This window comes from Rhinolophus hipposideros, assembly GCF_964194185.1.
Source record: "Rhinolophus hipposideros genome assembly, chromosome: 15".
Taxonomy (NCBI): Eukaryota; Metazoa; Chordata; class Mammalia; order Chiroptera; family Rhinolophidae; genus Rhinolophus; species Rhinolophus hipposideros.
Window position 1 is genome coordinate 28,580,789 of NC_138061.1, and position 27,485 is coordinate 28,608,273.

At 43.0% G+C, this 27,485-nt stretch overlaps 1 protein-coding gene across 1 annotated transcript in view; it reads right to left on the minus strand.

Annotated features, from left to right (window-relative positions):
• PLCE1 (phospholipase C epsilon 1) overlaps positions 1-24,458 on the minus strand; it is a 301,542-nt gene extending 277,084 nt beyond the window's left edge. The window contains exon 1 of the mRNA XM_081075061.1: positions 24,259-24,458. The gene's annotated coding sequence lies outside the window, so the exon portion shown is untranslated. The remainder of the gene's footprint in view (positions 1-24,258) is intronic.
• Positions 24,459-27,485: the final 3,027 nt, after the last annotated feature.

Genomic DNA, 27,485 nt, shown 5'->3' on the forward strand with positions numbered 1-27,485 from the left:
TTATAGTCATGGGGACGTAAAGAGCAGCATATAGTCAATAATATTGTAATAACTATAGATGATATCAGATGGGTACTAGAATTATTGGGGGTGAGCACTTTGTAAATTATATAAATGTATAATCACTGTGCTGTACACCTGAAACTAATATAATATTTATGTTAAATGTAATTGGAAAACTTTTAAAAAATTTTAAAGATATCCAATTAAAAACTAAGTTGATTTTAATGTCTTTTTCTGATTTAATATTTCAGAAGTTCTGTTTCCAGACAAAATGGCACAACAAGGACTAGATTTATCCTCCTGCCTTAAACAACTGGGGAAAAAATAATGAAATGGTTTTCAGATATTGAACAACTGGCAACACAGAACAGTGATCCCTGAAAAAATAAAAACAACTGAGGTGAGCTCTATAAAAGCCCTACCTGACAGCTTGAGAATTTTTAGGCTACAGGAGAGGGCTGTGGAACTCAGATAGAACTGAACAGTGTGCATTACTTAAAGAGAAAAAGTTGAGAGTTCAGTGAGGCCAAGGAAGCTAGAAAAAGAAGACACATTAAGTAGAGGGGGAAAAGATAAAGATGATATCAGGCTTCTCATGAGAAATAATGCAAGTCAGAAGAGAATGGACTAAATCTTTAAAATATTGACAGAAAAAAAATCTGCCAACTTAGAATTCTATACCCAGCAAAAATGTCTTCTGAAAATAAAAATGAAATAAAGACTTTTTAGATATACAAAAGCTAGAAGGATTTATTACTCGTAAACCTGCTTACAAGAAATGGTGAAGGAACTCCTTTAAGCAGAAGGAAAATGACAACAGATAGAAATCTGTATCTATGCAAAGGAATAGAGTATAGAAAATGCTAAATAGGTGGGTAAATACAATTTTTTTTACTTTTTAAATCACTTAAGAGAATTGACCATTTAAAACAAAAACAGGGGGAGGGGGGTTCACAGTGTGAGGGATATGGATGATGAACGTCTAAGTATTACCTTGTTTTGTACACCTGAAACTAATAAATAAATAAATTTATGAAAAAAAAAAAACAAAAAAAACAAAAACAATATACACTAGGAGTTCTAACAAATGTAGAAGTAAACTGTATGACAATAATAACACAAAGATCAAGAAAGGGGAAATGGGAGTGTACTGTTATGAGATTATTTCCTACTTGCATCCGGAATATCTAAAGAACGATTAAAACTCCATAATAAGACAAACAACCTTAGTCTTCCATGGGCAAATGTTTGAATAAGCACTTTACAAAAGAAATACAAATGACCTACAGGATCATGAAAAGATGTTCAGCATCGTTGGTCATCATGAAAATACCAACTAAAATCGCAATGAGATAGTACTTCATTTTCACTAGAATGGCTAAAATTAAAATGACTGGTAAGTGGGGAGAAGGGTGGTAGAAGAGGGTAAACAGGGTCAAATATATGGTGATGGAAAAACTGACCTGAGTGGTGAACACAGAGTGTGATATATAGATGATATATTACAGAATTGTACACTTGAAACCTATGTAACTTTACTAACCATTGTCACCCCAATAAATTTCAATTTAAAAAATTAAAATGACTGGCCATCGCAAAGTGGGTAAGAATGTGGAGCAACTGGAATATTGTGGTGGGAGTGTAAAATGACACAGTCACTTTGGAAAATGGTTTGGCAGTTTCTTACAACGTAAAACATACTCGTACACTTACCATATTACCCAAAAATTCCACTCAGAGAACTAAAGTAAAAGCATACACCCATCTGTCTATCAACAGATGAATAAACAACATGCGGTATATTCATACAATAGAATACTGCTTAGTACTAAAAGAAATAGTCTCCTGATTATGTAATAAATATGGATGAATCTCAGAAACATTAGGTTGTGTGAAAGAAGCCAGACAGTGAATGATTCCATTTATTTGAAGTTCTAGATCAGTGCTATCCAATAGAGTAGCCATCATTTCAGATGAACACACAGCACCAGGATAGTGGAATCAATTAGTCTCAACTTGGATCCTACCTCTGCCATTTAATAGGCTAACCTTACACAATTCATTTAACCTTGCTGAGGCTTAGTTTCCACATCTGTAAAATGGGGGGAAATAACAGTTTCTCATATAATCCTCATAATAATCCTACGAAGTAGTTACCCCTCAAAAAACAGTACCTTTTATTATCATTATAAAAACTTCTCCTGAGTCATCACAAATTACTTCCTGATATAGGCCCATGTTCATTTCTTTTAAATCACCTTCCAGTACAATAATGATAAAGACTCAAAAAATATTTGTGTAGAATACTATTTGTGTGCTAGTATGTGATAATTTTCCTTGTATCATCCAGTGCGTGCAGCTAAGTGATTTTTTAAGTTTTACAAGTTTACTGGGTGCTTAGCACATGTGCCAAGGTACCACATGACTTCACAAGAAGAGAAAGACACAATCCCTGTCTACAGGGAAATCATTTGTGACTACAGAGCCATAAAAAAAAAAAAAAAAAAAAAAAAAAACCTAAGGATCTGAGTTAATATCATAAAATGTGAAATTATATAGTACAGGCAGCTAAAAAGTGGGGGAATCATTCAACGATGTTTGTACTAATTGTGTAACAGATAAAGAAGGAAGATAAAGATGGCAGAAGCTAGCATGGTCTCAAGTCATCAGCAAAGACTTCCCAGAGAATGTCGTGGTCTGTAAAAGAGACCTGTCCTGGGAAGTGATGCTGGGGAGGAAACACAGGAGAAAGGGAGTTTTGGCTGTTTCTTAAAGCTGGGATGGAAGGTCATGAGTTGGCTGGCATGTGGAGACTCCTCTGCTCTTGCTAAGCATAATCACAACAAAACCATCCCTGACAGGTGCTGGAAAGTTCTCAGACCAGGTCAAGGCAGCCCACTTTGGAAGCCTTGCAATGGAGGGGAGAAGTGGGAAGGACACAGAATGGCTTTCTTGAAGTCCTTGTATTACCCATCCCATGCACCAAAAATATAATGGCCTTCCCCAAACAGCCAACTGCCACCATTTAGCTAGCATACCTATAGCTCATGTTACAAGCAACTTTTAATTAATTAATAGTTAGGCAATATCAACACACCTATTCACTAAATGTCTTTATCAAAGTGGTATTTTACAAGTCATTCCCCAATTAATGTAATTGTCTTTCCAAAGAATTAAAAATACATGTGATGAAAACTAATTCACTCTGGATGAGCTAAACATAATAGAACCACTCTACCACCCTAACACATTCTCACATTACAGTCTCTCAGTAAAATGATCCAGATTTAATCAAAATATGATTCAGCTCCTACAAACTTTTCTGCATGGCTGTGCTTTCTGTGCTCCCTTCTACCTGGGTCCCCACATCTGATACTTAGCCTACATTTCATCATCATACCAAGTAAAACATTTTCCAGACTAATTAACTCTCCAGTTTCATAGCGGTTCCCCCACAAAGCCCTAGCAGATGGAAAGCATTTTAAATCCACATAGTTAATGCATAAGATGGCCATATCCAGCCATTTTCTTGTTTTATATTTACAATACATTTAACACCATCATCAGTGAGGTTCTTCAGAGGTCCTCTGGACAACAAGCTTAAAAAATTCTTCCTCGGGGCAGCTGGATGGTTCAGTTGGTTAGAACGCGAGCTTATAACAAGGTTGCCGGTTCAATTCCCGCATGGGATGGTGGGCTGCGCCCCCTGCAACTAAGATTGAAAATGGCAACTGAACTTGGAGCTGAGCTGCGCCCTCTACAGCTAGACTGAAGGACTGAAAAGACTTGACTTGGAGCTGATGGGCCCTGGAAAAACACACTGTTCCCCAATATTCCCAATTTAAAAAAAAGAAATTCTTCCTGTTCTTCATGGATGCCCACAACGACATCAAATTCTGGGCGGAAGCCCAAACCAACAGCTGACTCAAACAGTTGATGTCATTCTAATGTCTTGTTTTCGGTAGAGTTAAAAATGCAAATAAAGTACCTTGTTAAAACTCAAAGTCCATTTTAGCTGTGCTTCTGATTTACTACGACTGAGAAGTCATCATCCAATGGGAGAGAAGCAATATTATTCATATTTTTTACCTGATTGAAAAAATAATGAAGCAAACAAGTTTTGGGAAGTGTGTTGTTGTTTAAATTTGCTGAATCTGTAGCCAATACCTTGGCATTTTTTGCTATTTTTTCAGGGCAAAAAACAGTACAGATCTGTTTGCTGAGTCCACATACTGAAGCAAGTAGGGCTGGTCTGACCTGAACTAGCAGACTTCAAGCCATTCCTGAGCCTCTGACAGAAGGGGGAGGGGAGGGGTCCTCAAGGAGGCCGTGAGATGTGCAGGCAGAGGCAAGGAGCCACGACATGGCCAATCTCAGGACCTGGCTGTTGTGAGTGCCTCAGCAAATGTACTATGCACAGCACAGGTAGTGCCACACTTGGTAAGCATAGTAAATATAGTAGGTGTAGTCGAGTTTTAGTATCCTTACATCATTATTTCAAGTATCAGTTGTGATTTTTATGATGAGTGCCAGGGATAAAAAAGCCAAACTTTGACAAGAGGGCTGTACCACATTCTACACTGTTTAACAAACAACATCTGTTATTTTTTTCTGAGTATAAAAGTAATACACATTTACTGTAGAAAATTTGAGTAAAGGCTGAGAAGTAAAAAGTAGGAAAGACAAGGTAAGATAATCCCGTAAGTCCTAGTTCTGTTATAACTTTTTTCCCAGGTTTCCACCCCCACTTCTGTGTTCTGCTCATCACTCCCGAGGCCCCTCCACCTTCCTTTCTGCAGAGACACATTCTGTTCAGAAAGCTTTTCTGACCAGTGGCTGTGAGCCTTTCTTTCAAAGGATTGCTGCATCAACCATCCAGAACACTCTTTAGACAACCTTAACTGCCCTTGTTCCAAAGTGGGGAGGTGGTAAGTATCCGGGACATGTGCCAGAGCCGCATTTCCTTTATTATTTCCCACAGCTGAGTACTACATGCTTTCCTACTAATCACCTAACCATTCCTTTCAGGAACTTCTCCATGTGAATCCATCTCTGAAAAGATTTTTCAATAAAAACATTGTATTTTCTCAGTTGCTGCAGGCATATATAATTTTTTCTATCCTGAATAATAACCTTGGTTGCTTTCCTGCAGTGGGGTGGCAGCTAAAGTCCTTCTGAGATAGTAAAGTTTGATTCGCTTTACCCATAACTAAGAAAACATAACTACTGGAAAGCAGTCTCTTGGGTCCCTTCAGAGCCTCTAAGCTACATCGAAACCTGAGATGGTTCATGCAAGGCTCCGACTTGAGCACCTCATCTGCATCATCTTATTCAATTTCACAGCAACTGTGGTGAGGTACTTACTATAATCACATTCCCAGTGTAGGAAAGAAAACAGGTTTAGAGAGCTGAAGCAGTTTGCCCAGAGTTATTCACCTAGCCACTGGTGAAGCAGACACTTAATTCCAGGCAGCTATCTCCTCATAGCAAGCCTTTTTTGCCCTAATATTCTTCCCGTGAGGCTGGAACTAGTGATTCTCAAATTTCCATCAGCATCAGAATCATGGGGGTAAAATACACCTGCTTGAGTGCTAGCCCAAGAGATTGATTCAGGAAGGGGAGGGAAGATCTACATTTTTAATCGTCCTCCCTTGGCCCCAACCAGGTGATTCGGATACCAATTGTCTTCAGAATAAACAGAGAGGTACTCCACTAACCAGAAGGAAACTCTACCCATCAGTGGGAGAGGCTTTTGTAAAACGGTATTCATTTTCCCATTGCCCATGATCCAACAGGGCTTTTTAAAAAGTGGCAAGGACTTGTTGAATGTGCACAGTGTCAGTTTGGGATGATGAAAATGTTCTGGAGATGGATGGCGGTGACGGTTGCACAACCATGTGAATGTACGTAATACCACTGAACTACGTGTACACTTCAAAATGGTTAAAATGGTAAAGTCATGTATATTTTACCATAATAAAACCAATAGCAGGATTCTAACCTCTTAGCTGCCTTGGGGAAGGTGTCCCTGACATACTCCCTCGCGCATGTGGAAAAGGTGAGGTTTAGTCCTAAGGGATCCCTTGGGAAAGGGACAATTGAGGCAAAGTGAAGCAAAGTTGAACCTCAGGTGGCCTCCCTTCTGCTTCCGGCTGGCTACAGGAGAGTTCCGAGCATACTTAAGCACACCTGATCCCTGCCTGACCACAGCTTATCCCTGATAGCCTCATGGTGTCTGTGAACATGGTGGAGAGGGAAGAGAGGAGCCCAAGGGACGCTGGGGAAAGAGCCTTCTGCAGAGCCCCAGTGCCAGCTCCACCCTGGACTTTTCAGCAAGTCTCCCCCACTTCCCTCAGGTGTAACCTAGTCCATTCCTTCTTACCATTCGGATTTCAGCTCATATGCCATCTCCTCAGAAAGGCTTTGCCTGCTCTTAAAATAGCCTCTCCTTCCCTCCCTCCCATCACTTTCTGTAATATTACCCTGCCTGTTTTCTGAGAATTTACCACCATTGGAAATTACATTTATTTGTACATTAGTTACTCGTTGGCCTCCCCTGACTAGAACCAGAATCCCTGAGAGCTGGGAATGTGCTGGTTTTATTCACTGCCATCTTCCCAAGGCCTTGCTGGAGACATACTAGGAACTCAATAAATATTTGTAGATTAAATAAATGAATCAGCCTCATCTGTTTCACTGTGTCTAATCAGGTCTTTCCACTTCCCAGGGTGAATTGTATAAAAGGTCAAATGAGCTCAGGTGTGCCAAGGTGCTCTGTAAAAGGGAGGATTCCACACTGGGTAGGCAAGGGCAGTTCAGGAAGCCCTGGGGGCCTCGAGGGACCCCTCTGTGACCTTGGCACAGTGGTGTGGCCCCTTCTCACTTCTCCACAGATTTGTCTGGCATCTAAAATGATGATGCTCAACCCTGCAGACGATCTGTCATGCGGGAGACCCTGCTCGCTGCGCCATTTGTCATGCGAGGCAGCCTGCAGGATCTCTGGTCCCGCTCCCCACATAAGAATGCAGAAAAGGGCTCCTCCAAAAAGGAACACCCACGGAGCCGTAAGTAGAGGAGTCATACCACTATAGTCTCACTGGAGGCTGGAGTCACACGACCTGCAACCTGCTGTCCGCTTCTCTACCCGCCAACCTATCGACTTGACTGGACAACTCCATTCGACCCACCAACCAGCGCAGCCGCGGCAGTTATATCAGGGGCTAATTGACTAACTGGTTACAGCTGACGGGCATCTACTACCCGAGCCAGCACCTTTCCACATGAGGCCGAGAGCTGGAAACTGCTCTCTGGGACTCTGTCCCCACACCATCCAAGCAGAATGCAACTAAATTATTTATGACAAGGTGAGGCCCCTCAGTGAGTTTTCTCGAAAACGGGACTCAAATAACAATACGCTGCTTAGAAAGTCGGGGATCTACCAAGAAAGCAAACCTAGAAGACCCACAATGATTCTCCCTGCCCTGGGTCAGTTGGGTTAACAAACATGACCTGTATATTCCAGGTCTGGGCTCAGCCCCCGAGAGAGAGGTGACAGACTGTCATGGTGGAGTGGGAGAGACAGCTAGTACTAAATTGAAAACTCAGTCAATGCGGTGAACCTAGCCTGGGGGAAGTCAGGGAAGGTGCTCTAGACTGACACCCAGACTGAACTTAAAGTACAGAGGAAAGAGGGCTGGGAAGAGTGAGCAACCCAAAGAAAGGCACAGAATGGACATACCAGCCATAGTGTTTAGAAAGCCCTGAGTAGTGAAAGCATTGGGTTTTACTGCTGGAGTATCCAGGGTGCTAGGGGACAGGTGGGAGAGAGGGGGGCAAAGTGGGCTGGGAGATGTACGAAGAGAAGTGGGTATCAGCCACTCTCCGGCAGGCAGCAGATCAGAGCTGTTTCAGACTCATTCCTGTGGAGGCCTGTGGAGAGGAGCCCACTCATTGGTCTCCCGGCCCAGAGGGCCAGTCTAGCGGTGGCTGGGAGTACAAACAGGTGAAAAGGCAAGGACGGACCAGACTTCACTGTGCTCCAAACAGGGAGGACTTGAGTTGGGAAGGACTAGGCTTGGGGAACTAGAGAGAAATAGCAAGGGAAGAAATTTCCCAGCCAGCCTTGTCACAAATGCTGGAGGGCACGGCCTGCGCATGTCATTGATTCAGCATTGCCTGTGACACCTGCATTCAGCAGGCTCGCCCTGGGATGGTGCAGCTTCCTAACCGCCGGACAGGGTGCACAGTTGCTGAGTCCATGCTGAACAGAGGGAAGAGGAGAAAGAACCAGTGCTAACTCCCTGCATTTGAGCTCAAAGCAGAAGCTCCTCTGAGTCTTGAGTCAAGGCAGCAGAAAAGAGCAGAAGGCAAACTGGGGCCCTGGTGTTTTACATAAAATCCTTATGCCACAAATTTGTTTATGAGGCATGCTATGATCTCCAGCATCAAAGGTAGGAAAATGAGAGAGAGAGGGGCGGGGGGAGACGTTGGGCCTGGATAAAGCAAGTGCAGAAGAAAGCTCCTTTCCTTTCCTTTCTCGGCTATCCTTAGGCTGGAGCTGCCTCAATTCCATGCACTCAAAAGAAAAGGGAACAATGCACATTTTCTCACAGGGCAATATATTTTCAGAGGCTTCGAAAAAGACCATATGTGGGGACAGAGCCAGGAGTGCAGTTTCCAGGCTCTCAGCCTCACGTGGAAACGTGCTCACTCCGGTAGTAAATGGCCATCAACTGTGATTGGATGGCCATCAGCTTTGGCTAGTTGGCCATCAGCTGTAACCAGTGAGCCACTGACCACTAATATAACTGCTATGGCTACGCTAGCAGAAAATGGGGGCTAGCAAGAAGATGGTGGCTGGCAAGCGCGTAGTGTGAAGGAGTGTGGATTGCAGATCATGTGGCTCCTGCCTCCTGTGTCTCCAACCCAGCCGCCAGTGAGACTATAGTGGTATGACTCCCTTACCTATGGCTCCATGGATGTTCCTTTTTGGCCTCACTATGTCCTGCGTTCTTATGTGGGGAGCGGGACCACAGAGACCCCACGTGACTCCCTGCATGACACCATCCAAACAGAAGGCAACTAAATTATTTATAACAAAGGTGAGGCCTCTCAGTGAGTTTTCTCAAAAATGGGAAATTTAAACTTCATATATTCATTTTGATGATATTTGTAAAAAAAAAAAAAAGTATATATATATATACATATATATATACACACACACACACACATATATACACACACACACACACACACACACATATATATACACACATATATATATATATTCTCAGACCCAACCCACCCCTCCCCAAATCAATCACTCCAACTTTGGTTTGAACCTGGGGATGGAGGTGAAAGTCCTCATCTCATTAGCATACACTCACTTTTTCCTTTCTCCCCACTGTTTCCAGCTCCTCCAGCTTAATGGCACTGAGAGAGTCCTAGCCAGGTTGCACACAGCAAGTGGCAGAGCCTGACACAGAAATTCCCTGTAATAAGGTCAATGGCATATACGTAGTTGACCGCTAGGAGGGGATGGGACTAGGGCACTAAGGGGCAGTAGTAGAGTGCACCTCAATTACCCCACCCCGTGTTTCCACCCTGCAAAACCTAGACAAATAGTTCCGCCGCTCTCGTCCACTTCTACAGCCTCACAATGAATACAGTCTCCTTCCCCTCAGCAATCACAGCACATGGCAACTTTCAGGAGTCGCATTTCCTAGCTGCCTTCTCCCTTAGGTGCTGCTCATTGCCCCTGACAGCTTGTGAACTCCTGGCTTACCATTTACTAACACATCCCAGTTTCTGCTGGGCAGTCTCCTGCACACGGCAAGCAATAAATACCTGTAGGACAGACAGAGGCAAAAGTTGAAAACAAAGTATATTCCATCAGTGAGGGAATAATTAAATAAGACATGGTATAATCATAGCCAGGAAAACAGGTTTTTTTGTTTTTTGTTTTGTTTTGTTTTGTTTTGACTTAGAAGTAGATAAATTTACCTGGAAAGAGTTCCAGAACATATTGTTTCATTTTTAAAAATAAAAATAAATTAAAGAACCAAACATATTATGAGCTCACTTATGTAAAACAAAACACACACTTGATGTACGTGTGTATAATTATATAAATACATAGAAAAAAGGTTTGTAAGCATATCCACCAAACTAGTAACAGTGCTTACTTCTAAAAAAGAGACTTGGACAGGGATTAATAGGGGCTTTTGTTTTAGCTGCAGTGTTTATCTTCTTTACAATCAAGAATGTGTTGATGTATTATATAATTAAAAACTGAAAATATAATTTTTTCAAAACCTGAAATTATTATATGAGAGTTTTTTCATCCTGTAGAACTTTGCTTTAATGAGTTAACGAGTGAAGGAAGGTAGTGGAACTGTTCCCACTTGGGCAAAGGTTTGTTGATCCTCCTTATCTCAAGTTAGAGCCAACAATGCCAATGATTCTGAATAGCAGTGGCCACTCCTTGGCCATCCCATTCCCTCCCACCCACGGTTTCAACTATCACCTCTCTGTGGATAACTCCCAAATGCCTCTTTCCAGACACAGCCTCTCCCACGAGCTACCACTGACCTTCCAACTTCCTGTTGGATAGAGCCAACACCTCATGTATAAAACCAGAGTCCTGTCCTCCCTCCTCTCTCTAATTCAATTCTTCCACCTAACTTCCTTCTTCCTATTAACTGGTACCTCCTTTTTCCCAGGAACCCAGAAAGGAAACTTCCCAGTCATCAATAGCCCCCTTTATCCACACACCCACCCAGCTAGTTGTCATATACTGATGATTTCTCTAAAAGTTCTTCCCAACTGTTAACTCCCTTTTGTTGCCATTGACACCACCCTAGTTCAGATCCTTTCCATTTGTCACCTGGACTAGTGGAATGTCCTTCTGAATGGTCTCCTTGCCCCTGACGTCACTGATCCACCTGCTAGATGCCTGACTTCCCATTTGGTGAAGGCCCAACATTCCAGCCTGTTGAGGTCATTTGGAGCCTCCATTCCATCACCTATTGTATTAGTTATCCTCCCAACTTGGAGTCATCTGCAAATTTAGAAAATAAGCTTTTATGCCTTCATCCAAGTATTTGATAAAAATGTTAAATAAAGTGGGCTGAGCCAAAGACAAGCCTCTGGACCACAGATCTCTTTTCAAGGGAATCTAGAGCTTATCACTGGAGAAAAGAAAGTAACTTAAAAAGAAAACTAGTGTCAGACATTCTTCATATATACCTTACAACAATTCCTGGTACAAGGTATTGTTATCCTAATTTTAAAGGTTTTTAAAACTGAAGTTGAGAATGGTTAGGTAACTATGGAAAGCCTCATAGCTATGAAGTGGTAGAGTTTTTATTTGAAACCATATCTGCTGATTCCACAGCTCATGGTTTTTCCACCACATTGTTGGAAACTTCCATGGGTCTTCACCTTCTGGAAGATAAACACACACCTCTTAATCTGCATCGAGAGCCTTCCACATTTTTAGCTTCAAACCTGCCTTTGTAACAGTAGAGACTATACCATGTAGCAAACACAGTGATAACGTTTTACAGGCTTTATTTCATTTAATCCTTGCCACAGATCTATGAGGTAAGTACTATAATTATGTCAATTTCATGATTCTGAAACTGATGCGTAGTGAGATTAAAAATAGCTTAATCTGTACATCAAAGATGATCTCAAAATAAATATTTAAAAAATAGCTTAATAAAGGTTATCCAGCTAGTAAACAGCACAGCTGGATTTAAAACCAGGGTCTGCCTGACTAAAGAGATATTTAGGAGGTAGAATGGACAGGAAGCTCTACTCACACAATCAACATGCATTTACTGAGTGCCTTTGTCACAGCCTCAATATTGTACTGGGGCTGAAGATAATAGAAGTGGACACCAACAAAAGTCCCTGCCCCTGGCTTCATGGAGCATACGCTTTATTGGGAAATACAGACATTAAAATGGAAGGTAGCAGACTGTGGGGAGAACTGGGAAGGAGAAGCCCCCAGAGCTAAGAAACCATGGACTCCATGGGGGTGGCCTCAGAGAGTTGAGGTTTTTGGTATTAGCAAGTGGGTCAAAAAAAGGTTCTTTTCACTGCAATGGGGAACATGGGAGACACAGGTTTGGGAAAACACTGAGTTCTACTTCAGACACTAGTTTTGGGGAGATGTCTCACAGGAAGATAGATCTGCAGTTGGAGTTCAAGAATGAGGAGAAGGCTGCAGAGAGCTTTGCAATCATTGATGTAAAGGTTAAACTCAACTCATGGAGATGGAGATGAAACTCTAAGGAACCCCAACATAGGTATAGTTGGGGTGAACAAGGAAAGAGAGAGCTTCAAAGGAGACCCTGCCCACCTGGCCAACAAATGCTCTCCTGTGAGCCTTCTCAGGTTGCTTCACTTCTTCCTAGGCAGAAACACCTTTCCATCAAGCCACACCCTACCCAGGTCAAGCCATTGCTCTGCACCAGAAAACTCCAGCCCAGAGCTCCCTCTCCTGGACTCACGCCATGTAACAGCTGGCCCAGGACTCAGAGGTTTCTTGGTAAGGACAGAGAAAATTTCAGGTATTTGTGCATTGTCTCCCTAACTGGACTGAAAGATCCTTCATGGCAAATCCTGTGTATAAAATGAAGGAGGAACGCAGTCCACATACTCTTTACAGAACCAACCAGTAGTACTAATTTCACAAAGTGTACTAAAGCCATCCATCAGTAACAGAGCATCGATGTGAAGTAGTTCCTCCAGATGAACCTGAATGCCCTCCTCAACACAACAGCAAACAATGTCCTGGGCAGTGTCCCAGGTTTTCCCCTGAGCCTTTGCCCTGAATAGAGCCAGTCACAAGGTGAGCATTTGCTGCCTCTCCTGTGCATTCTAGTCTATTCCTTGGAATGTGCTGCCTTCAGTCCCAGCAGCCCTTGTTTCCAGATTCTTCAAGTTGAAAAGAAATATCTTCAGAAACAACGAAACAAGGATGAAAATGTTATACTAGAGAAAACACCAAGGAGTAGCAATTAGAAGCCTCTCTCCCATGAGCTAAGTCACGGAGTTTTAACCAAGTCCCTTCACCAAAATATTGTCAGATTTTACAACTTATGAATGATTCCTCATTCATGGTGTTTGATACTATCCTTCGATAGATAAATAAATGTCTGAAATATTGAGAAATGGGAGAGTAATATCTTGTTTCACAAATTACAGAAATTATTAGGTTCTCACCTGCATTATCATCTGGCTTCGGTAAGCTCAGGTGGGCATTAACTGTGCAGGTCTTACTCACCTAGGATTTCCAAGCGGGAATTCATGCCTATTCTCAGGAATTTTTTTCACTTTCCCGTGCCCGAATCCTGAGATATAGACTGTTTTCTGTTCTCCACGATGAATCATTTCTACAAAGTGACAGCCAATACTACCAATTACTTGGGTTCAAAGAGCTGATTTTCCCCATTTCCCGACCAACTTTTCTCCGAATTCGGGAACGGGAAAGTGAGATAAAATTCCTGAGAACGGGCGGGAATTCCTGCCTGGAAACCTTATACTCACCAGCATCCCCTGTCAGCCAGCATAGCCTGACATAGAGGGGTGACTCAAAATTTGACTGCTGAAAGTATGTGTGACTACTGACTATCCATAAGAAAAGAAGTGGGAAAAAACAAAATTATAGAAAAAAAGGGAAAACAGGGAATGAGGGACAACATGTAAGTAGCAAGGGTGTGAGAAAAGCAAAGGTGAAAAGACAACGGACCACCTCCTTACATCCTAGGCTCAGATTCTCAATTTCTCCACAAAGACATTCACATGTAGCTAAATCGTTGGGTCAGTTTCTCAGGCTTATAGGCTCTGGTACAAATTTAAAGTATTTGCCCTTAATATTCTTAAGTCTTGTAACTGCTTTCTCTCTTTCTTTCTATATGCTTTAGGAACACTTTAAAAAACAAAACAAAAACCTTTCACTTAAAGTAAGACTTGACATTAAATTTGACTACTCCTAGATTCTAAGGTAATGATGCAGCCCAAGCTTTGGCTTTTAGGTTTGCTCCTGGCTATTTAACATCCCATCACTCCACAGAAAGATCCACATTCCGTGTCTAGGATCCTCAAGGATGGTGTCTAACCCTCTAAGAGTAGAGTTCCAATCCTGCCTATCTTATGAGGAGCACAAAGAAATGAGAGTGTCCCAGTTAAAAAAAAAGAAAAAAAGAAAACAGGCATTCCATTTTCATCTCACAGGATAAGCAAATTTACAGACTATCCATGATTAACAGTAATACTTTCTCCAAGAGCACAATCCTCAATTAACCAATCTGTGGTGGGCACTTTATTCTCCTTACTCTCGCCCACATAAACACCGTCTTTAGTTCCTCACTCCATCTGAAGCTGCCCCTGTCACTCTCAAGAAAGTCCTGGGGGGTCTCCTGGAATTCAACCTATGCATACTCAGGCGCAGCAAGCTAATTTTAATATATCCCTTTGGTGACCGGGGCTAAAATATAGCTATTTTTTAAAAAAATCCAAAGTAAAATCTAAACGTGTTCTAGATTAATCTCTATTTTAGCGCTATATAATTCACTAACAAAATGATAACAAACTGCCACAACAAAATTGCAAACATGCTTTACAGGATATTTGTTAACATATCATTAGGTCAAATGTGAAAAAAGCACACGATCAGCTCAAAGATTACTTTTTTGGCATTTGATAAAACTCAACTCCCTTAAATTAAAAAAAAAAGATCTATGAATATCAAACTACTTCCTCAAAGTGATTTAAACTATTTTAATCCAACATCATACTTACTAGTGAATTTGCAAAACATTTCCATTAAATTCAGGAATAAAATTAAAATATGTTATCTTTACTCTTTATTATTAATGTCCTAGAATTTCTGATTTAAAAGAGAAGTAATCTTTATTTGTGGACAATACAATTCTCTACTTAAAAACGTCAGGAGAATCAGCTAAAAAATTAAGTGGATTAAATCAAATACATAAAACATTTTTTTAAAGTGAGAAATATATGAACACTATTACAAAACGTTACTGTGAGATATAAAAACATTTGAATAAATTAAGAAATATACCAGTACAGAAAGACTAAATACTGTAAACATTAATTCTTCCTGAATCATATAGATTTACCATCATCCCAATCAGAATCAACAGTGGATTCTAGAGATTTGCACAAAATGTCTCAAAATTTAATTTGCAAAAATAAGGAAGGAAAAATAAGGAATATTTGGATAATTATAATGAGAGAGAACTTGCTATAGGTGATATTAATATACCATTATATGGCTCATATAATTAAAACAGTGTGGTACTCATTCAATAATTTACAGATGGATACCTTAGGCCTAAAACAGACTTTAAAATACACAAAATGAGGTTAGAAATCACCTAGGATTATCCAATAAATGCATTATTTAAGGAAATTATATAAGGAATATAAATATATTTGAGGAAATAAACATATTAAGAAAGATTGAGTATTTAAAAAACAAGTTAGGTATTCAAATCATAATATGTACACAAAAATGATTCCAAAGGAAAAGTTTAATGTAACTAAAAGCCTAAAAAGCTAAAAAATAAAGTTAATCACAGAAAGTAGACAAAAACTACAAATTTAAAGGCCATGGAAGCAATCATTGGGAAGAACATAGATCTCTCTGTCATATGGAAATGGAAATTTTCTGTACATTAAAAAAACATAAACATTTCAAAAATATGATGTTCATTAATATTTATATAGCATCCCATAGTGTAACTAAACACAGTCCACTTAATTATAATTAACAAAGTTAGGTGAAGAAGTGGTTATAAAACATGTAAGCATGATCTCAATTCGGGGAAAAAACAAACAGGAAAAAAACAACAACCCTAGAAAACCATGAACCAAATGTTAGTAATTATTCTAGATGATAGATTTGCAGATGACTTTGGACTTCTTTGTTGTGCTTTTCTCTATTTCCCAAATTATCCAAAATTAACTTGTATTATTCAGGAAAAAGTGCTAATTGAGAAAAACAGCATCAAATGACAAAGATAGGAAAATGCTTGCAAAAAAATATAATAAAGGTATGTTGTATTCTTAACTCATTAAAGAAATCTCAAGTAAAAGAAGACAAATGGATACATTTAAATGATAAACCAAGAGAAAGCACATGATATATATATATATATATATATATATATATACATATATACATATATATGTATGTTTTTCATTTCTAGTAATCAAAGAAATGCACATTCAAACTATGAAATACCAAGTTTTGCTTATAAAACTGGCAAAAATGAAAAATAAGAGATACCACAAAACCTGTATCTTTCACTGGTGTACAACTGGAAAATTGTACCACTGTAGTCCACCATTAGTAGAAGTACAAATTGATACAACCTTTTTGGAGACCATTTCTATGGTATGTTTCAAGAGCCTTTAAAAAGTTCTACACCTTGACCTAATAATTCCACTTCTAGGACCCTGTGCTAAAGAAAAGAATGACAGATCTGGACAATGGAGAGTTCTTTGAACAGAAAAACATCGAGGATCAACAACTAAATATCCAACAGTAGAGGAAAGGGTAAGCCCTCCCTTCGAGTAAGACCCAGCCACTGAAATCAAGGTTTGGAAACAGTTAATGGCATTTTAGACCACCTGGCTGCTTCACGATAATTCATTAGAAATAATGCAGCACGGCCAGAAATAATCACACTCTCTTATCCTCTGTAACTAATTTGATCTGGGGTTGGCTACTTGAGTCGGGAACACGCTTCACCTGTTGTCAGCCATCCCATGCCTTGGCGTTGGTGAGGCCTGGCTCATTCTCAGCCGTCACAGACAGGGCTGTCAAAAACCCAGATCCAGGTGATGTCACGGGAGAACCTGCAAGGCTGTCCGACTGCTAGGTTGCACACATGGCACAGGAAAGTCGCTTTCCAGAGTTCTTTTTGCCAATTTATATAGTTTCTATGCCCATAGCTCAAGAAGTTCTTGCCTTTCCTCTCTTACATTTAAATAACAACTGAGAATGTTTCTTTCACCACTGCCTCAAGCTTTACCAATCCTTCCCACTGTGAATTTTAAAACCATGCTGGAGGCGCAGTAGAAGAAAACCTTCAAGCATAGGAATAAACCAGGCTGAGTTAGGAACTAGTTGGCCTGCTGAGAGGCAGAGACGTGAATCTGAGTGGGCTCACACCCCAGCAGTTAACAAAACTGCAGACCAAGTGAGGCTCCTGCTCTGCCCTGTCATCCAAATTCATTCTGCCTTTGGGGAGAAAAAAGGAATACAATTTCAGGCCAAATATTTAACTTCTGTGAATTTTATCCACTCTCTGAGATTGACAAACCAGGCTATTAAAGAGTGCTTCAGTTCTTCCAAGCAAACGTTTCATAGGTGAAAATATGTTCATCAATGAAATCTGAGTTCCTGTTATTAATAATAACAAATGAATTGAGGCTTTCTTTAGAAATGACAGTAACTTGAACCAATTCCAGTGATATCCGAATTAAACTGTGTTATATGATATTTTAATCCCAGATGTGTATAGTGTGTACTTGGTCACATGTGTTTTTCCCAATGATTTTTTTTCCATTCCCTGGATTTTCCATAGTCAGTTATACTATATAGTTTAAACTTAAAGTGAAGTCATCAAAACAGAGTCTCTCCTTGCTTCTGCCTCTTCCCTAATTCTGAATATAGCAGCCTGACCATTTTATTATTATAATGTCGCTGTTCTTACAAAGCCATAAAAATACATACAAGCTCACCATGTTTTGTTATAACTCTGGACTTGTATGGATACACAATAAGCCCCTTTGAAGGAGACTTTCCAGTATTTTTATACATGGAGCACATTTCATTGGGGCCACCACATGGCAGAGCACTCCGTAAAGCTGGCAACAATACCAACACTGGGTAGACAATGGCCCTGTTTGACCAATAACCCTGTCAAACTTAGTCACCCTGTTTATGTTTACATTTGGTTTTGTGTTGTTTTCTTAAGCCCTAAGGGTAGAGGGGAAAGGATTCGAGAGTATAAGTCTGTACTGTAGACCAAGTGTCTTCCAGAAGGAGCAGAGAGAAGACTGGAGTTTCACTCTGCTCTTCCATCCTGGCCCCTATAGCTGGCAGGCAGGGGAGGAAAGGAGAAAAGTCCTCCAGGTCTTCCTGGCAGAAGGCAGTGGGATCGCAGGCTGCTGCACCCACGAGAAGCAGCCCTGTGTAACTGCACGGGCATTTCAGTGACAACCAGGCAAAGAGAGAGAAATAATGGAAGTAAGACACCTGAGCCGGAAATCACCAAAGGGCAGAACCCTGTGAAGACAAGGGGCTCAATTCTTCTGCCATTCCATTAGGAGACTCAGTAATAATAAAAATGATCATCAGAGATAGTGCTTGCTGAATTCTTACTGTATATCAAGCACTGTTCTAAGCCCTTTATATGAATTATAGCATTTATTCGGTAGGTATTACTATTACCCCTTCCATTTTGCAGAGGAGGATGTTTAGGTCACACTAGGCCAAGCATTTCGCACAAGGCCATACAGATTGCATGTATATACTCCTAAGTAGTGGAGCCAGGATGTAAACAAATTGAAGCAACCAAGCGCCAGATCCCAAATTTATAAAATACAATTATAGAAAATATAGCGTGTTACACTTACAGATCCAAGTTTTTGGGCTACAGTTGCTGTCATACATATAGTGCCTTGACTTTGGGTTTTAGTTCATCTCAAACTCCTCTGTCTCTTCAGCAATATAACCCCATTTCATGCAAAATTTAAGGCAGAACCCCAATATATAAAATGAGTAAGAGCAGGGCTGCTCAGTAGAAGCAGGATAAAGAGCCGAGATCCCTGTCTCCCACCATCTCCCTTACCCAGCAGAGGCTGCAAATATACCTGGAACACAGTTTGAAAACCCTTGGTCCAAACCAATATCACTCTGAATTATGTGCTTAAGAGACAAAAGAAGCACAACTAGAAAACCAACAACAGGCAGCTCAACCAAAGGAAAAGGGAAAAATAACCCTTCCAACAGCAGTCACAGAGGTACCTTACAATCAGGGCCCTGACACTAGCCATCTCAAGTTTGAGCATTTGAGGGGCTAGAAGAGGTGGAATTCAGGGCTGGAACAGAGATTCAGGAATGAAGCAAATCCAATAAAAAGGCAGAGGTGGGAAGCAGAGCCAACAGGGCACCAGGGCCAGCGGTCTGTGGTGAGAGAGGGAGGCTGCTGTAGGAACAGAGGTGGGAGCATGAGAAGCAAGCCAGCACAGGAACTGCTCCCAGAGCCAGCGCCTTCTGGCTTCAAACTGTCCACACGTATTATGAGATAGGAATAGCAAAAATTTACCAACTACTTCAATAACCAATGTGTGTGGGGGCCTATATCGCTCTCCCCCTCACCGATAAAAATATTGCTTTTTCCTTGCATATAGTAACATACCATTTGGTGGCTGATACTGTCAGATGTAACAGAGAGAAATGCTTGCCATTGGGAGAAGTGTGGAAAACAGTTAAGAGTGCCACACTGCTTGGATTCACATCGCAGCTCTACCCCGTTCTAGCTGTGTAACCTTGGGCAATTTGCTTAACCTCTCCGTGCCTGTTTTCTCTTCTGTGATATGCGGATAACAAAAGCACCCATCTCAGAAGGTTGCTTCGAGGGTGACAGTTTAATACATAAAGTACTTAGAATAGTACCTAGCTAAGTTTGAACTAAATGCTGCCTATTATTGTTCTCTTATTTTGCTAGCTTTCATTTCACTCCTGACCATATTCATTTTTTGTCTTCCATACCTTATTAGTTTCCTATTGTTGCTGCGACAAATTCCCACAAACCTAGTGGCTTACATAATACAAATTTGTTATCTTACAGTTCTGAAGGTCAGAAATCTAAAATGGGTCGGCAGGGCTGCATTCCTTCTGGAGGCTCTGGGGAAGAATCCGTTTTCTTCCTTTTTCCAGCTTCTAGACGTGGCCTGCATTCCTTGGCTCAGGACCCCTTCCTCACATTACCCCTACCTTCTACTAGGAACTCTGATCCTCTTGCCTCCCTATTATAAGAAACCTCTTGAATAGATTGGGCCTACCCAGACAATCCAGGATAATCCCGTCTCAAAATCTTTAATCACATCTGCAAAATCCCTTTTCTCATACAAAGTAGTATACTTACAGGTTGTGGAGATTACGATTTGGACACCTTTGGGAGGCCATTAGAATTATTCAGCCTACCACACATGCCTCTCCAAAGCCTAAAATTACAGACTGCCAAAATTTAGGTAGGCCCAGAGGGAAAAACCAATAGCGTTCATGGCTAACTTTCTGAACACTGACTATATGCCTGGGGCTATGCAAAGTGCTCTAAGTGAATTATCTTACTTAGGTCTCATAGCAACCCTGCAAAATTACTACCTTACAGAAAGGTTCATTGGTTGTACAGCTAGTAGGTGGCAACGCCTATGTCAACCCAGGTAAATTTGATTCTAGAGCCCTTATATTTGGATCAACAGAGTGCCTTGTCCCTATACCTTATGCCATTCCAACTGGGGGGGGGGGCACCATGACCATTAGCAGTCTTGGATACGGTGCCACAAGAAGCATACATCTCTCTGGATACAGAGAGACCGGGGTACCGCAGAGCCCATGCTAAAAGGTCCACATGGACGGCTGAGCACTCAGAACATTTTCTTATAGGAGAAATCTTGGGGTTACTCCAGAATTTATTCAAATGTAGGTTTGGACCAAAAAATCCATGGAGGGACCATTTCAGCCTGCCACTGTTTGGGGAGGGAAAGTGAAAAGTCCATTGCTGACCCCAGACCAACCCTGCAATTCTAGTCAACCTCCCAAAAGTAGAGAGAAACTGACAGTCTCCCCTGAAAGGCTTCCAACTAAGTCTCATGGATCCAGGTCCACTGAAACCCTACCAGGAAGTCTCAGAACCCTGGCAGGCCACCAGAATGGCTCCACCCATAGCTAAATAGTCAGGATACACCAGGACCAAAACATTCCCTGCCTTCTACCCCACAACAGTTATGAGCATACAAGCCCCCATGTGCCATAGGTTTCAACAAGGGCCAGTGGTTGTACCAATGCCCACAATGAATGATCTCTTACCTATCCGTTCTTACACAGAGAATGGCTCCAAACCAACTACCCCCTGCCCCCCCCCCACACACACACACACGCAGAGCAGCCTCACTCTGTGCAAACACCTCCTCTTGTCCCGGCATCGGAAACATTCCCTGCTCTCTGCTTTAGAAAAGCAGACTTACTAGGGGCCTATCAACAGGAAAATTTTAATTTATGGCTAACTTTGGGTTAGAAATCAGTACCCTAAATCATAGGCATTATTAACCCATTAGAACGAAATTCCAGGGCAGGATTTCTGAGATGACGGAAATGTTCTATGTCTTTGTTGTCCAATACACTAGCCACTAGCCACATGTAACTACTGAGCACTTGAAATGTAGCTAGTTTAGTTCATTTAATTCCAATCAATTTAAATTTAAGTGGGAATAGCCATATGTGGCTTGTGGCCACCATACTGGACAGCACAGCTGTAGAGGGCTGGGTTCCAATCCTGGCCCATGAATACCTATTGAAGCCATAACACAGATGAATTATAGTGTTAATTAAAAACAAGTCTGAGTTCTGCATCCTGGGAGCAGAGAGGACCACATGATACTGAAGAGAGATTTCTCTTCCTTTCTAGGCCTCATGGTTGGCTCATGGCAAAGTGCATCTTTGACATCTTCATTCTCTATTCCCCATATCACGTCTGTAACTCTCCTCTTGGGGACCCCACATAACTTAGCTACATCCTTCCCTAAGCCCCCATCAATACACCCAGCCTTTCTATAGGAGTACTATGCTCCCCAATCACCTATCTTCCCTCTCCCCAACCAAATTCCCACTTGCTCAAAGCCAAGAGCTCAACCAAATGTCGGGAGGAAAGTAACTTGATCAAACAAATTCACACTCTAAGTTGTTACTGTTTTTGCTGGCTTCTTCCCTGCTTCTCCTTTTGAACCCAGAAGCTCTCAATTGTTGTCTTCTCCCTGGACCACACCTCTCCTTGACCCCACCCCACCCCCCAGCAGAGGTAGCCCAGGCAGAGAGAGAAGGAGCCCTGACTGAAGCAGTTCTCCTCTATAGGCTGCTTTCCAGCCAGGTATGTGGAAGGCAGGGAATGCTCACACACACACACACACACACACACACACACACACACACACACTTGCAGAGCAGTCTCACTCTGTGCAAATATCTCCTCTTACCCCAGCATCAAAAACATTCCCTGCTCTCTGCTTTAGAAAACATCATGCGCAATTCTGTTCAATGTCCCTTTATTCACTTAGAAATTACAGGTAGCAAATCGCACATCAAATGAATTTTTTAAAATATACAACAAACACCCAGAGAAGACTGTGACTAAGAACAGTTACAAATAGAAAAAGAAAACCAACCACCTTCACTGGAATCTAGCTTCACCACAACCCACTTGAGCATAGAATTTTTAATGACACAGGTCAACCTTGGAGCACATCCAAGGAGCTTATGTTACTAGAAAGACTGGAAGAACATCCCTCCGGCTCAATCTCACTGCTTACTTGGTCTCAAGGCATGGACCAACGATGATTATTATGCACAGCTCCTGGGCATAAGGAAAATTTCCACTGTGGGGCTGTTAATGGAGGACAATGAGAATGGTAAATATTATGCTTTTCTCTAAATCTTTTTGATTTTATTATCTCCTTCTTCAAAGTAGAGACTTGCGTTGAAGAACCAAAGTCTTAACATTTAATACCAGCCCATCATTATTTTCTAGAAGGCCTTCTAGGTGCAAGCACTGTGCCAAGAAAGCCACAGTAAATGCCTTTAGTAGAGAAAAATGAGACGTCTACATAAATAACTCTCAAAGAGGGCAGAGAGCAGAAAGGCAGGAGGGTAAAGTCCTGCAGCAATCAGTGCAGGGGAAGCTTGATAATTTGGGGCTGGGGTATCAGGGAAGGCGTCACTGCCGCAAAAAACACACACAACACAGTCTGAAGACTGGTTAGGATTTATTGTGGTGAAATGGGGCAGGAAGGGTATGGGAAGAGGAAAGGATGTTCTAGATGGTTAGCATCACCAGGCATTCTTCAGAAAGTATTTGTGAAGACATGGCTGCATACAGCGTCCAGAGATAGTCCACCTCCCCTTCTCCCCAACGACAACCGGGCCCCTGCACAGTTATCTACAGGGTCACCTGCATCCATCACCCAAGACAGACTCTCAAAAATTCTCCTCGAGGGAGTCAGCATTCTTCGCCTCCGTAGTGCCCATTCTGTGGCAGTGGCCCCACTCTGTCCCTACAGGGGTTCTTACAAGAAGCATGAAACACACTAATCTTGCCGAGATCTAAATGACTCACCGGCACATTTTGCAGAAGGCAATTAAAATTATGAACGATGTGCAAATAAAACGTTTCAATGTAGTGAACCCTACTTAATTAACATCTATTCAGGGAGCTCTCTACTTAAAACGATGCTGATAAATCCTGAAATGATGAATTTTTCCTACGCTGAACAATTGGTTGAGTCAATTGAACCAAGCGTCTCACGGCTTAAGCACTAGGCAAGAGGGGGGAAAAAAACCATACATTTATTTATACTGTGCGTTTAACATTAGCCACCCCGGAGGACTTCTAGCTCTAGGTTATTCATGATGGCATTAGAGGACTTGAAGAAGTAGCAAAGGAAACTTTGCTTACTAAGAGCTTGAGATCTTAGCTAGTTACCATCCTTCTAGGTACCACTTCAAGGGAGACCCCCGTCCAAGGTTGTACTTGCGAGGACTTAGTATTTAAACCTCTCCAGGAACAATTTCTTGAGGACCTTCCTTGGAGCACGGTTGTTAAATACCGCCACAAAAAGATGTTACATTTTCTTCTTTGCACGGGCCACCTCCACAGCGGACACACGACATGAAATGGGGACCCGAGGTAAAACGTGGAGGAGAGAAGGAGGCACTTCGCAGGGTGTTCTCCAGCCCGGGCGGGCTGGCCTGCATTCCCTCGGGTGTGGGTCGGGGTTCCGGTAGGGGGCTGTCACAGGGAGTGGGGACACACTTCCGCCAGGTATACAGAGTTGGGCGACCCCCCTCGGCGGACCTCCTGGGCTCAGCGGTTCAAAGCCCGTCTCGCCCCTTGCCCAGGCTTCAGGATCCGAGCTAGAGAGTTGTCTGCTCACCTTTCCCCTTCTGGCCCGTCGCGCCGGAGTCTCCAAGAGCCGCGTCTCCGCTGGACGCGCCGGTCGCTAGCGGCGTCGAGTGTCCCCGCTACTGTGCGTCCGCGGCAGCGCGGCTGCCAGGCGAGCGCAAGGACCAGGCAAGTGCCCGGGAGGCACAGCCCGGGGCGCGCCGCCCGCCGCCGCTCCCGCCCCGCGAGCCCGCCGGGGTCCGCGGCCCCCGCCGCCGCCGGCCCGCCCCGCGTTCCGGTGTGCGCCCAGCCGGGCGCCGCTCCCTCGCTGCGCGCCCGCCAAGCTCTGCGCGCTGCCCGGACGGCGGCGCGGGCGGCAGCGAGGCCCCCGCCCTGGGCCGGGCTTTCCCAGAACTCGCCCGCCCCGGGTGAGAGGCCGCGAGCGCCGCCGCGGGCCGCCGGGCGGCGTGGGGAGCGGCCTGAGGCGGGCCCGCCCCCGGCCTCGGGCAGCGCGCAGAAGGCGGGGGTGAGGGGCGGGCCCGGCTGCCACCTCCGCGGGGCCGCTGGCGGCGCGACCCCAGCCGGCCCAGAGCCCCGGGGGGCCATCCTTGGCCCAGGCCCAGGTAGGAGCTGGCGGGAGCGCTGCCTGATCGCCGGTTCCGGGGAGGGCGGGAACTCGGGACACCTCGGGCGGGAACTCGGTACACCTGGGGCGGGAACTCGGTACACCTCGGGCGGGAACTCGGTACGCCTCGGGCGGGAACTCGGTACGCCTCGGGCCGAGGGCGTTTGGGCTCACCCGTATCCCCAGGGGACCATCCCTGTTTGACAGGGAAACTGAGGCGCGGGACGGTTCGATTAGTTGACTCAAGTTACCCTAGTAAATACAGCACCGAGCCTCCGATGCGTTTGGTCATTCATTCCTTTAACAAATATTTATTGAGGACCACAATGTGCCCAGTCCGTTGGCTCTGGAGATACTCCTGTTGCTGCTAGGCAACAGTGGCCGCACAGGTCTGTGGACTCCAAATCCAGTGCTCTTTCATCACTAAAGCAAGTATGGCGATGGTCACCGCTGCCGGAAACGATAGGCTCTTCAGGGAGCTTTCCCTAGCGCTGAGGTGTTGTTTTTGTTTGTTTGTTTTTGTTTTTAATTAGTTTCAGGTGTACAAAACAATGTAATAGACATCTACACCCCTCACAGTGATAACCCCTCCTCTAAGCTACTACCCCTCTAATGTCCTATGTAGCTGTTACAATTCCATTGACTCTGTTCCCTATGCTGGACTCCACATCCCGTGACAATATGCACACATATACATATTTAATTATAGTTGACATTCAATATTATACCCAGTTGGCAATCAGGAGAGGCAGGGGCCTGGAGAAAAATCAAATTATCGTCCCCCTCCCTTGCCTCTAAACCTGTTCCTTGTCTTTCTTTACCTATTCTAATGGACAAATGACCCTTCCTTAGGTCTGACCCCTCCTCCTACATTGTCAGGGCTAGTTTCTGTGGTCCATATTCCCTTCCATCTGTCCTCTCCTTGGACTGAATCATCCCTCACACCACAGCCATATTATGCTTTCTCTTCTGCGACTTCATTCTGCACAGAAACCTTCATTGGCCTCCTACTGCCTTTCAAACGAACTCTCTATTATAACTGTAGAAATCCAACATGTCCTGGTTCGTATGGACCATCCAACATGCCTCCCATTCCAACTCTGTACCTTTTCTTAGCCTGAGCCTCTAACTGGAGCATCACCACCTCCTCCCACACACTTTCCTGCTGCTGAAGTTTGGCCTTTTTTTCAGGCCACTCTTAAAAGTGACCTCCCTTCCTTTGAGACTCCAGGGCACAGGAGTGGTTGAAAGCAAGAATGCACAGGAGGGCACCAAAGAATTCTGCCTATAAGAAAAATATGCCAACTTGGTCCTTAAACTGTTTTGCTGGGTTTTTTTTTCACCACTAGGATTTTAGTGAAAATCAACATTACCTCCTCCCCTCGTGAGCTGGTTTTGGAGCCTTCTCTGCAGAGGACTTTGAGGAAATTTTGCTTACTAAGAGCTTGAGATCTTAGCTCTGGAGCAACTGGGAGTGGCCGTTTACTTCAACTCCTGAGCCTACACTGTACTGGACAGGCAAGTGGAGGAGCCGGGAAAAAGGAAGCATCACTGACAATAAGCAAGGTAGGCTATTTATTTAATATACAGTTTCATGTTATGGTTTTATAATGCATTTAATGAATCTAGTAACGTCAAATAATCAATCACCTGGAGTCCCCAAATACATCTATTTTTTTAAAAAATTAGGCTCATGGGAATTAGATTGTTACAAACTGGTGGATGCACAAGCAGTTAACATTGAATCCTCCAAATGAGTCACTGCACCGTTATTACTCAAGGCAAGTCTAGGTCCATTGGGCAGGAAAGTTATCTGAATGTGACATCAACATCACACCCCATCCCTGGAAAAGGGTGCCTTCCCCAACTCTTTACAAAGAGAGCAGGTCCAGATCAATGTCCTTTGCTCGCCCCCTCGCTCCCTCTCCAAATGAGACTGGAGAGAGCCGTGTCCCTGAGACTGCCTCACCGCATTGGAATGTCTGAGCTAACAGTGCTTCCAGAGGGTTCATTGCTCCTCTAAACAGCACTGCCCAGACTTTCTGGAGATTTTAATTCACTCCCCAACCTCGCCAACAGTTGCACACAAGGTGCCTTTTTTACACCCTGCTCTCTGTTCAGTGAAACATGCAGACCATCTCAGGGGAACAATGGCTCCATTCAAGACTTTTTCAAAAGTACAGCATATAACCTCCATGCTGTGGGTTGCTGCCAGCCATTATCTGGAGGAAGAAAGACTGTCAGATAAAATGCCTGTGAATTGGGGGAGCACTGGATAGTTTCCATGGAAAATTCGGCTTCAATAAACTTAGTTATGCATCTTTCTATACAAGATCATTCTGCATAGTCAAAAACAACAACGAAAACAAAAGCCCCAAGAAAAAATGCTGTGGAAACTTTATTTAAATATCGTGCATCTATATTTGAAATTTCAGCAGAGAGCACATCTCTTTTGAACTTGTTACATAATGGTCTCCATTCGATGGAAATTGATTTAAATAAGTTATGAATGTTGGGACTACAGAATTTAAGTCATAAAATCATTTAAAGAAATGGAATCATATCCCTACTTTCTTCCTCTTCCATTCTGTAATTTTTCAGATGGGGGAATGGTCTCTGACTTCATAGTTGTTGATGCCAACAGGAGGCCCCAC